At 45.4% G+C, this 9,947-nt stretch overlaps 1 protein-coding gene across 1 annotated transcript in view; it reads right to left on the bottom strand.

Annotated features, from left to right (window-relative positions):
• gli1 (GLI family zinc finger 1) overlaps positions 1 to 8,184 on the bottom strand; it is a gene marked incomplete at its 3' end in the record, with an annotated part of 50,800 nt that extends 42,616 nt beyond the window's left edge. Inside the window, exon 1 of the mRNA XM_080728480.1 lies at positions 8,067 to 8,184. The remainder of the gene's footprint in view (positions 1 to 8,066) is intronic.
• Positions 8,185 to 9,947: the final 1,763 nt, after the last annotated feature.

Below are 9,947 nucleotides of genomic sequence, written 5' to 3'. Positions count from 1 at the left end.
ATGGGTTCGTTCGTGTGAGTGACGGCACAACGTTGGGCAGCGCTGACAGTTTTATGGAGGACAGTGTGATTTCATAACATGGCTGGTGATGAGCGGAGCGTCCTGTGCTCTATGCATGTAAACACTGATCCCTATCTCACGCATGAGGAGGAAGAGGCTCCTTTTTCACGGCGTCTCAGCCCCGAATTCCTGTCTTCATCTCTGTGCACTGCCCAGTGATGCGAGTGCAATGTGCACGTGCGTGCGTGCTTGCAAACGCACACACGCACGCACGCCACACACACACAACACACACACACACACACACACACACACACACACACACACACACACACACACACACACACACACACACACACACACACACACACACACACACACACACACACACACACACACAACACTACTGAGCAAAGCTGGGTGTGGGGGAGGGATGATGTCCCTGCTGACCCAGGGAACTGATGGAATAAATACAATAGGAGGGGACAGTCCACGTCAACAGCCAGTCAATGGGCCACTAAAGACACATGGACACACAGCTGGACAATTGAACAACTTGGCCATTGTAGAAGAAAATACAACAATCGTGCATCTATCCTGCATTAGTTAGGGAGTTTTTTTTGTTTGTCCCAGAGTAGCATGGAGCAACAGTGAAGCAAGCGTCTTCAAAAAGTACATCGTTATCGTTAGGGATGGGACGATATGAAAACTTCATATCACGATTATTGTGACAAAAGAAATTGCGATTTACGATATTATCACGATAATAAAAATCCATTATCGTGGGGCGGAACATTTGCCAAAAAATAGCAGATCTACAAGCTCACAACGCATCGCAACGTGATGCGTTGTGAGCTTTGTAGATCGGCTATTTTTTGGCAAAGACATTTGATAGAGATACAAAGACTGTATCAAGTACGTATATTATAAGTACATTTGACCAATTCTAGAGGGTTAAAGTGGTACCGGATATGCAGCTCGGCAAATAAAAGGTGAATTGATCCCAGTGCATGACAGAGGACGATATCACGATGAATTAAATCTCCGCGATACGATTATCGTGAGTGTTTTTTATCACGATAAACGATAATATTGTGTATCGTCCCATCCCTAGTTATCGTTATTGTTAAGTTGTTCATTCCATACTGCTGGGTGGCTTACATGCTTAGTTTACATGGAAGAGTGATGCACTGGGTAGATTACAGTAACCACAGTGTACGATGTTCACACCTAACTTTGATTCTGCCTGTCTATACGTGGCTGTCTTTTTGCAATGGTTTTCAATGGGAACAGAGCGTTTTGTTGCCATTGCACGTCACGCGTTGCATTTCCCCCTCTGTCCAATCGGAGGAGTTGAAGACAGGCGTTTCTGGCAATGTCAAGACAGAAGGCGCAGGCCCGGCCCAGGCCGCCGGCATGGTGGTCCGGGCACCCTTGGCTGCAATGCTAGCCTGACAGCGTGTCGTCGTGGGTTTTAGTCCCGTTCCCGACAACATTTGCTGTGTGTCACTCCCCATCTCTCTCCCCCATTTCCTGTCAGTCTACTGTCCTATCAATAAAGACAGAAGGCGCTGCAAGCTACTCCATCCCATATGGGATGGTAGATCTGCTATTTTCTGCATTTTTGACCAATTCTGACAGATTTGGAGGTTTTGAAAAATGTGGAACCATTTGGAAACGATTTCACCTTTAATGACAGGCCCAAAATAGGGACACCATTTGTCGTCCAATAATCAGTGCAAGATTCACAACTAGAACATATAATGTTCTTTACCCTGTCTGCCCTCTCAGCTTGACTCACCAAATGAAATACAACGAAGGACATTAACAAGGTAAAATTAGGAGGAGGGTCTGACACAAACTTTTTACCACTATTTCCTGTAAAGATGAAGAAGAGGAAGAAGAAGAAGAAGAAGAGGTAGACTCATTCACATGAGACGGGGAGAAAAAAAGAATCTGGCGGCAGGCAACACTGGCGAGCTGTGAGTGACTCAAAGTCTGTGTGTGGCATTCATACGGCCCTCTCTCTTTCACACAGCAGAGGGGCGAGTGACAGGGAGTGAGAGAGGCAGAGAGAGAGAGAGAATGAAAGAGAAACAGGAGACAGAACAGGAAAAAAGAGGGATAGAGAGAATGAAAATGGAGGGAAAGTCTATGAGAGAGAAAGAAAGAAAGGAAGAAAGAAATTAAGTAAGTAAGAAAGAAAGAAAGAAAGGGAAATCTACAGAGAGAGAATGACGGAGTGAAAGAGTGAGTTGGAGAGAGAGAGAGAGAGAGAGAGAGAGAGAGAGAAAGAGAGAGAGAGAGAGAGAGGGAGGGAGAGAGAGGGAAAGAGAGCTTTGTGGAGAGGCATACAGCCAGATCCAGAGTGTTAATTGCATGCTGAGACCCTTTACCGGTCCATTTTTTACACTCTGGCCATTGAATGAACACTCAGTATTTTGACAGTGTACTATGCTTCAGCAGTCCTTTTGGCTGACAGGAGAGCTATTGGAGGCCTATTGTACCAAAGCCATTCCTCACTGCATTGTGTGACCTTATCAACGCAGGGTCACCAGCAATGGTCGGCGAACGTCCCATAAATTCTCATTCACCGAAAACATCCTCGGAACTTAAAACAAATACAGGTGCTGTGGTGATCGTAAAAATGGCCCGCACGGCAGGAATGCCGTATTGAGCGAAAATCTTTCAGGTATTGTGAGGGAGAGAGGAATAAAACTTGGTGAAGGGTTTACAATGCTTTGGCTGTGGGTCACAAAATAAGGTTTCTATATATGAGTTATGTTATATGAGAGTTATGAGTTAAGTCCAGTAAAAAAAAAAAGAATTCATGTAGATCTCTGAATCCACATCGGTGCGGTGTGCCTCCAGTGGATCTTGTGACGTAAACATGTATGACGTATGACTGATTTGGGCACAGTTTCAGCCCGAACAGAGCCGAACAGTCTTCAATTGTACAATTCAAGTGAAAATATTTAGAAAAACTGTGTGACTGTGGCCTAGTGTGCCCACAAAAGACATTTGCAGTTTGCGAGATTAGCTCCGGACACATATAGACAGACTGACCCTCTGGCTTTATAGGCGGCTAGCCTCGTGCAGAGCCACACCATAAAGGAAAGGCTTGTACAAGTTCACTGCTGGTAGGTAGAGGTGTTGACAGCAAACATGTCATCAGAAATGCATTTATAGGGTCTCTAAATATTCTCTTAACCCCCTGCACTGCCAATGTGACACGTTGTGAGCTTGTAGATCTGCTATTTTCAATATTTTTGAAAATGTTTGACTAGTCCTGACAATATAGTGACATTCCCAAAATAGGGACACCCACTTCCAGGTGGAAAACATATGTGTTTGCTTGTTATGATTTTCACTGTGCCCCCACTACCAAAACTAGGATTGTGATTAGTCATACTAAAGGTCTATCTATGGTAAATGGTGCATTTATAGCCTTTATCCAAGGCGCTTTACAGAAATTGTGCATTACATTCACCCATTCAACCATGCAAGGCACCAACTTGCTCATCGGGAGCAACTCGGGGTTCAGAGTCTTGCTCAAGGACTCTTCGACACTAACTCTGGGGGAGCCCAGGATCGAACTGGGAACCCTTCGGGAACCCTCTGTGTTCTAATGACGGTTTCTCTACCCATGAGCCACTGCCGCCCCTGGCCATGTTAGAAGATGCTTTGAATAAATAAGAAAACGCCACATTACTGTACATGTGTTTTGGGATGATTCATTCCTTTGCCCTTTTGAAATACTACCAAGGCTGAAGGCTTTTTTAAAGGAAATTCCACCTGTGCGATGAACAAAAAAAAAACAAAACTCCAGTCTTTTGGGGGTCACCAGACGTTTCCTATTCATTAGCGATTGTAAAGGCTGACAAAGAGAAGGCTTCTAGCCCCTTCATGTGGCTCTCCACTCCCTCACTGCCTCTCTCCGCTCAGCTCTTCACCGGAGAACACAGCACAGGATCCTTCAGCCACTGAAGAGGTTAAAGTCTAGCTGTGGGCCCTGGAGTTCCTGCGTCTGCCGGGGGCACCTGAAGAGGGGCAAACATTTACCACCAAAGAAAAGGAGGAGGGGGGATCAACAGGCTGCCAGAGAGCGGCAGGGTTGCTGGTGAGTGGCACTGTAGGGCTCTTGGAGAGTTTGTCTTGTAATTGAGTCAATTGTTGACCCCCTGTTCAGGCTTCCTTAACCGGTGCATGGGCAGGAAAACCCTTGTGGAATAATAAATGCTCTCCCTTTCTCTCTCTCTCTTGGTCTTCATCCATCCATCTATCCATTCATCCATCCATCCGTCCGTCCATCCATCCATCCATCCATCCATCCATCCATCCATCCATCCATCCATCCCATCCCATCCTCTATTCCAGTGGTTCTCAACCTTTTCAGGCCACGCCCCCCAAAATAATCATATTTTAACTGGGGACCCCCCAACCTGACGAGCACTAAGAGTTGAGGCATTACATTTTGTATAACACTATTCTATTGTGACAATAGCAGATCTACATGCTCACAATGCCTGTAGATCGGCTATTTCACAATTTCTGCCTCTAATATTTGACAATTTGGCCAATGTTTCATTTGTCATTTTAGAGGTATTAAAAAGTCCTTAAATTGTCAAATTTGAAATGGGCATATACCCTCATATACACTTAAACTGTATGATGGTTTGTTTACTGTTGAGTGAGAAAACAATGTTGCACATTAAGCCAATCATCTGGGGACCCCCCAAAATAATTTGAGGACCCCCCTGGGGTTCCCGACCCACAGGTTGAGAACCCCTGCTCTATTCCTCCTTCCTCCATCCATCGCCGTTGTCTCTCGGGGTAATTGTGTAATGAGTCAAAGGCTCAGTGATTTAGGGAGGTTTTTGGGGTAACTGTTCAGGGATCGGCCAGAGCCACAAGAGAAGGCTTACAATCTATTCAGCCAAACACTGCACCTCCCCACCCCCAGCGCCACCCCCCCGACCCCGCTCCTCTACTCTCACTCTCCACTCTCTCTCTCCTGCATTCTCCTCCTTTTTCATTCCCTCCTTTTGTTTGCACCGTGGGATGAATTTTAATCACCCCCCTCTCCGCCTCGGATCTGCACCACCACCGTCACCACCACCCTCTCTCCCCATCTCGCTTCTCTCTCTCTCTCTCCTTTTTCTGTCTTCCCTCAGTCTCATCAGTCTCTGTCCCTCTTTTCCAAGTCCATATCTAGCGGTGGCATGACCACCCTTCACTGCGTGCACTCACTCCCCCCACCCCAAAAAGAACCGAGACAACATGGATACAGAGAGAGAGAGAGATGCCTTTGATGACGAAAGGAAGAGGGTATTTGTCACTCCAGGTTTAGCACAGACCAAATGTCTTTAACGGGGCAGGGGGAAAGAGCGAGAGAGAGAGAAGGGGAAACAGAGAGAGGATGACAAGAGGGGGTAGCAGGGGAGGACACTGGGAAGGAGAGGGAGGGCTGCATGGTGTTTGTGAGGAGGAGAGAGATCATTTTTAAATGCCTCCTTACAAAGAAGAACACTTTGTTTGCACAAGGGTTCCAGTGTTCTGTCCCCATTGTGTTGCCTTCTCCCGGGGGACAGCGCAGGCCTGCCGGTCTCTGTGTCCGAGCCAGCAAAACTATTGTCATTCACGTTGCTACTCATTTTGTGATTAACAGGTGTTCTTAAAAAAGAATGGCAAGACAAATAATATGCGCATGTGCCTTAAATTGGGCCTAATATATCACATTCAGAGCATGTGAAACTTTCACTAGAACAGTGTTTCTCAAACTTTTAAATTTCAAGTTCTCCCCTTAACTCTGACAGTGTACAAATGGAAACAAATGGACCCGTTAGGGTCCATTTGAGTCCAGACTTGTGTGGGTCAATTTAGAATCCCCAAAGAAGAGTCCCAGGAATCCACTTTGAGAAACACTGCACTAGATTAGAATGAATCAGTATAGTATAACATGCACATAATCCGTGACAAGCTGTAACTATTGATTATTTTTGTCTTTTTCGATTAATCAAATATTCAAGAAGGGCGTTTTTTTTCATATATATACAGTATATATCAACAAATCTCATTTTATACTTTGTTGTACGATGTCCGACCTACATACGATGCAATTGTAAGCTTGTAAATTGGCTATTTTCACTAATAAAAAAAAACACGCCTAGCCAAATATACCCCATTATAATACATTACATCGATTAATTTCTATGAACTGTTGCACTCCCAATAAGCTGTGTGACTTGCTCTCGGTTTCCGTGTGGACCAACAGGCCAACCGATGGATTGAGTGGTCCTATAGCTGAGAACATGTGGCAAGTTGACCATCTTCACAAGCAAGTGCTGAGAAGCAACTGTATAACGTTTAGCTTCTCTGATCACACATTTTATGAGGTCCCGCTGTGCTCTCTCACTTCCTCTCCGGTCCACAGTTGGTCGGCCTGCACGTGTCCCCAGGGGCGTCACAAGGGTTGGGGAAAAGTGGGACTGAGTTACTATAGGGCCCAAGGTGAAGGGGCCTGGAATTATTTTATACTTTAGTGCCGCCAAATACATATCATTTTGGGGGTCCTTCACATGAAAATATTTGAGCAACACTGACATAGAAACATGGGATTTTCAAAAAAACCTTAGAAGGATTTAGAAATATTCAGACAAATTTTAAGATTTTTCAAAAATAGCAGATCTACAAGCTCGCAGCGCGGCACTCGGTGCCGCGCTGTGAGCTTGTATATCTGCAATTTTTCAATAGTTAAAGCACAAAATGTGAGTGAATCCTTGTACCCAGGGCCCAGAATTTGGAGCGACACCCTTGCACGTGTCCCCGTCTCGTCAGCCTGCCCCGCGTCCTGCTGAACAACTTTTACAAGGTCTGACAAACGCCTCCATACCTCTATGAAGAACTTCAAACGCTTACATCAATTACACAGCAAGTGCATTAACCTAAGTACAAAAGCCCCATAAACCTATTGGTCAGACTAACACAGCATTACAGTTGCACGTTGTGTGTGCGCGCGCGTGTGTGTGTGCGCGTGTGCGCGCGCGCGTGTGTGTGTGTGTGTGTGTGTGTGTGTGTGTGTGTGTGTGTGTGTGTGTGTGCGCGCGTGTGTGTGTGTGCGTGCATGTGTGTGTTTGCATGTGTGCGTGCGTAAGTGTGTGTGTGTGCGCGTGTGTGTGTGTGTACGCGCGTGCGTGTGCGTGCGTGTGTGTGTGTTTGCATGTGTGCGTGCGGAAGTGCGTGTGTGTGTCAGTGGTGGAAAAAGTAATCTCATTTTTTACTTTTGTAAGCATGCGTTGTAAGCATGTAGATCTGCTATTTTCACAATAGAAGTAAAGGCATCAATACTGCAATGTAGAAATATTCTGTTACAAGTAAAAGTCTGGAATTCAAAATGTACTTGAGTAAAAGTACAAAAGTATTGGCATCAAAATGTATTTAAAGTACCAAAAGTAAAAGTACAAAATGTAAAAAAAAAAAAAAAAAAAGCAGACCTACAAGCTCGCGATGAGACGCATTGTGAGCTTGTAGATCGGCTATTTTCAAATAGCCATGGTATCCCCAAGTTTCCAACGTTCCATCGCGCAGAAGGTGAGCAGCACTTCCGGCGTCGCAGCCGAGAGTGATCTACAAGCTCACAACGGTTGCGTCTGCGACGCGACGTGAGCTTGTTTGTCTGCTGTTCTCCGGATGTGTTCCACACATAATGCTACGGTAAATTCTCACGTAAACAGGTGGATGAAATAGGGTGGTTAATGTATGTTTTATAATATTATAATTTATATCTGCAAGGTAAGTAGTAACTAAAGTTTTCAAATAAATGTAGCGGAGTAAAAGTACAATATTCGGATCCGAGATGAAGTGAAGCAGAAGTAAAAGAAATCAGAAATTGGAAATACTCAAGTAAGGTACAAATACCTCAAAAGTGTACTTAATATCAGTACTTGAGAAAATGTAAATGTGTGTGTGTGTGTGTGTGTGTGTGTGTGTGTGTGTGTGTGTGTGTGTGTGTGTGTGTGCGCGTGCACGCGCGCGCGGCTAGACAAGCAGACAAGCAACGTACTCACTCACGGCCATGGTCCTCTTGTCCCTGTAAGTGTATCATTCCCAGGCAGCATAATCTGACCTACTACTAGGCCACTCTGGAGAGTGTGTGAGCACAACTGAAGTGATCCTCCTCTTCCTTGTTGTGGGAGAAAGTGGGATTCTAACTAACTGCCTCTCTCTCTCACATACACTCTTACTCTCTCTCTCTCTCGCTCTCTCTCTCTCTCTCTCGCTCTCTCTCTTCTCTCTCTCTCTCTCTCTCTCTCTCTCTCTCTCTCTCTCTCTCTCTCTCTCTCTCTCTCTGTCTCCATCAGTGGCCCTACTTGTGGAGTATTTGTTAGGAAATCCTGAGCAAACCGCGCTGTTTGTTCTTTCTTTGTCAATGAGTGGTTTTTATAGACTTCCACTATTGACAATCGCACGACTTCTGTTGGCCTCGCACAAGCTGGATAACACTGTGCAAACAGGTGTATGTACACACGCGCTCACAATCTCTCCGTAACATATTTGCAATCTTGCCTGAATCACCCACGGCACACATTACGGAGACAGAGAGAGAACCAAGCCAAACATTGAAAGCAAAACAAAACAAAAATGTTTCTATAACTGGCACAGGCTGAAATAAGTTGTTCAGGGCAAAACTTTAAGTTACAACCACAGAGAACTTATCTTTTTTTCAAATTTAAAAGGAATTGAAGGGAGAAAAAAAAATCTAATCTACGATAAAATAGACATTAAGTGGTCAAATGAATTTGAATGACACACAGTAGCAAATGGAAGCATCCTCTTGTCACGAGGGTGTAAGACAGCTGTAAAAGACCTGTGCCGGTGTGTCGAGTGTCACCGTCGCCACTGAATTTAGTTAACTTTCCTCATACATTAAACAAGGAGATCACTTCTCACAGAGCTGTGACTCAGAGCAGAGCTGGAGCGACAGAAGTGTAGAAGAAAGTGCGAAAAGAAAGCCAGAGAGAGAAAGAGGACGGCGGAGAGAAAACTAAAAGCTAACGTGTCAATGGAGGAGATCATGGAAGCCAGCAGGGGTCTCAGCCTTCAACACAATAGACCCCCGACCAGGCCAAGACCCTTAATACCCATGCTCCCATTTCACACATCTTTTCAAAGCACCACACACACACACCACACACCACACACACACACACACACACACACACACACACACACACACACAAAACTCTCCCTCTAGTTCTTAACCGCCAACATCAACCATGTACGCCCGGATCCCCAGCACAGCGACAATGACGAGAAAAGCCAGCCAGCGGTGCTACTGCTACCAGGGGGGCGGCCAGCGGCCACCGGGACACAGCAGCCATCAGAGGCCACTGGGACACCTTGCGTTTGTGTATTGGCAGACAATGGTGGCAATAGAGGCTTCCTCTGTCCTGGTGGGGAGCTGTTAGGAGTGACAGGGGGCCTCCTGTGACAGTGGTAAATGGGTCATTATCATCTGAGCTTAGGTGAAGTGTGGAGCTGATAATGAGTCCATAGGACTGATCACAGGTCCCTGCGGAGGCCTGCTGTGATGGCACTCCCAACACATTAGTGGGATTGTAGAGGAGCAATGGGCAATCCAATTTGTAATGGAAGAGAAACTGAGGCGGGCAACTGAAAATGAGCGCCTCAACTATCCACAATTTTAAGAGATTTTTTTAAAATTATAATCGATTAAATTGATTAGTTTGATTAACTGATGCACCCCTAACGTACCATTAATTACGTGTTATTTAGCTCCCTGTATTCTCCCCTGTGTTATTGCAGTGGTTCTCAACCTTTTCAGGCCGCGACCCCCAAAATAATCATATTTTAACTGGGGACCCCCCCACCCTGACGAGCACTAAGAGTTGAGGCATTACAATTTGTATAACACAGTTGTGAAAATA

Source organism: Nannobrachium achirus (assembly GCF_963921795.1).
Source record: "Nannobrachium achirus genome assembly, chromosome: 6".
Classification (NCBI taxonomy): domain Eukaryota; kingdom Metazoa; phylum Chordata; class Actinopteri; order Myctophiformes; family Myctophidae; genus Nannobrachium; species Nannobrachium achirus.
The sequence above is the reverse complement of the archived record's forward strand: the minus strand, read 5'-3'. Positions and strand labels throughout refer to the sequence as shown.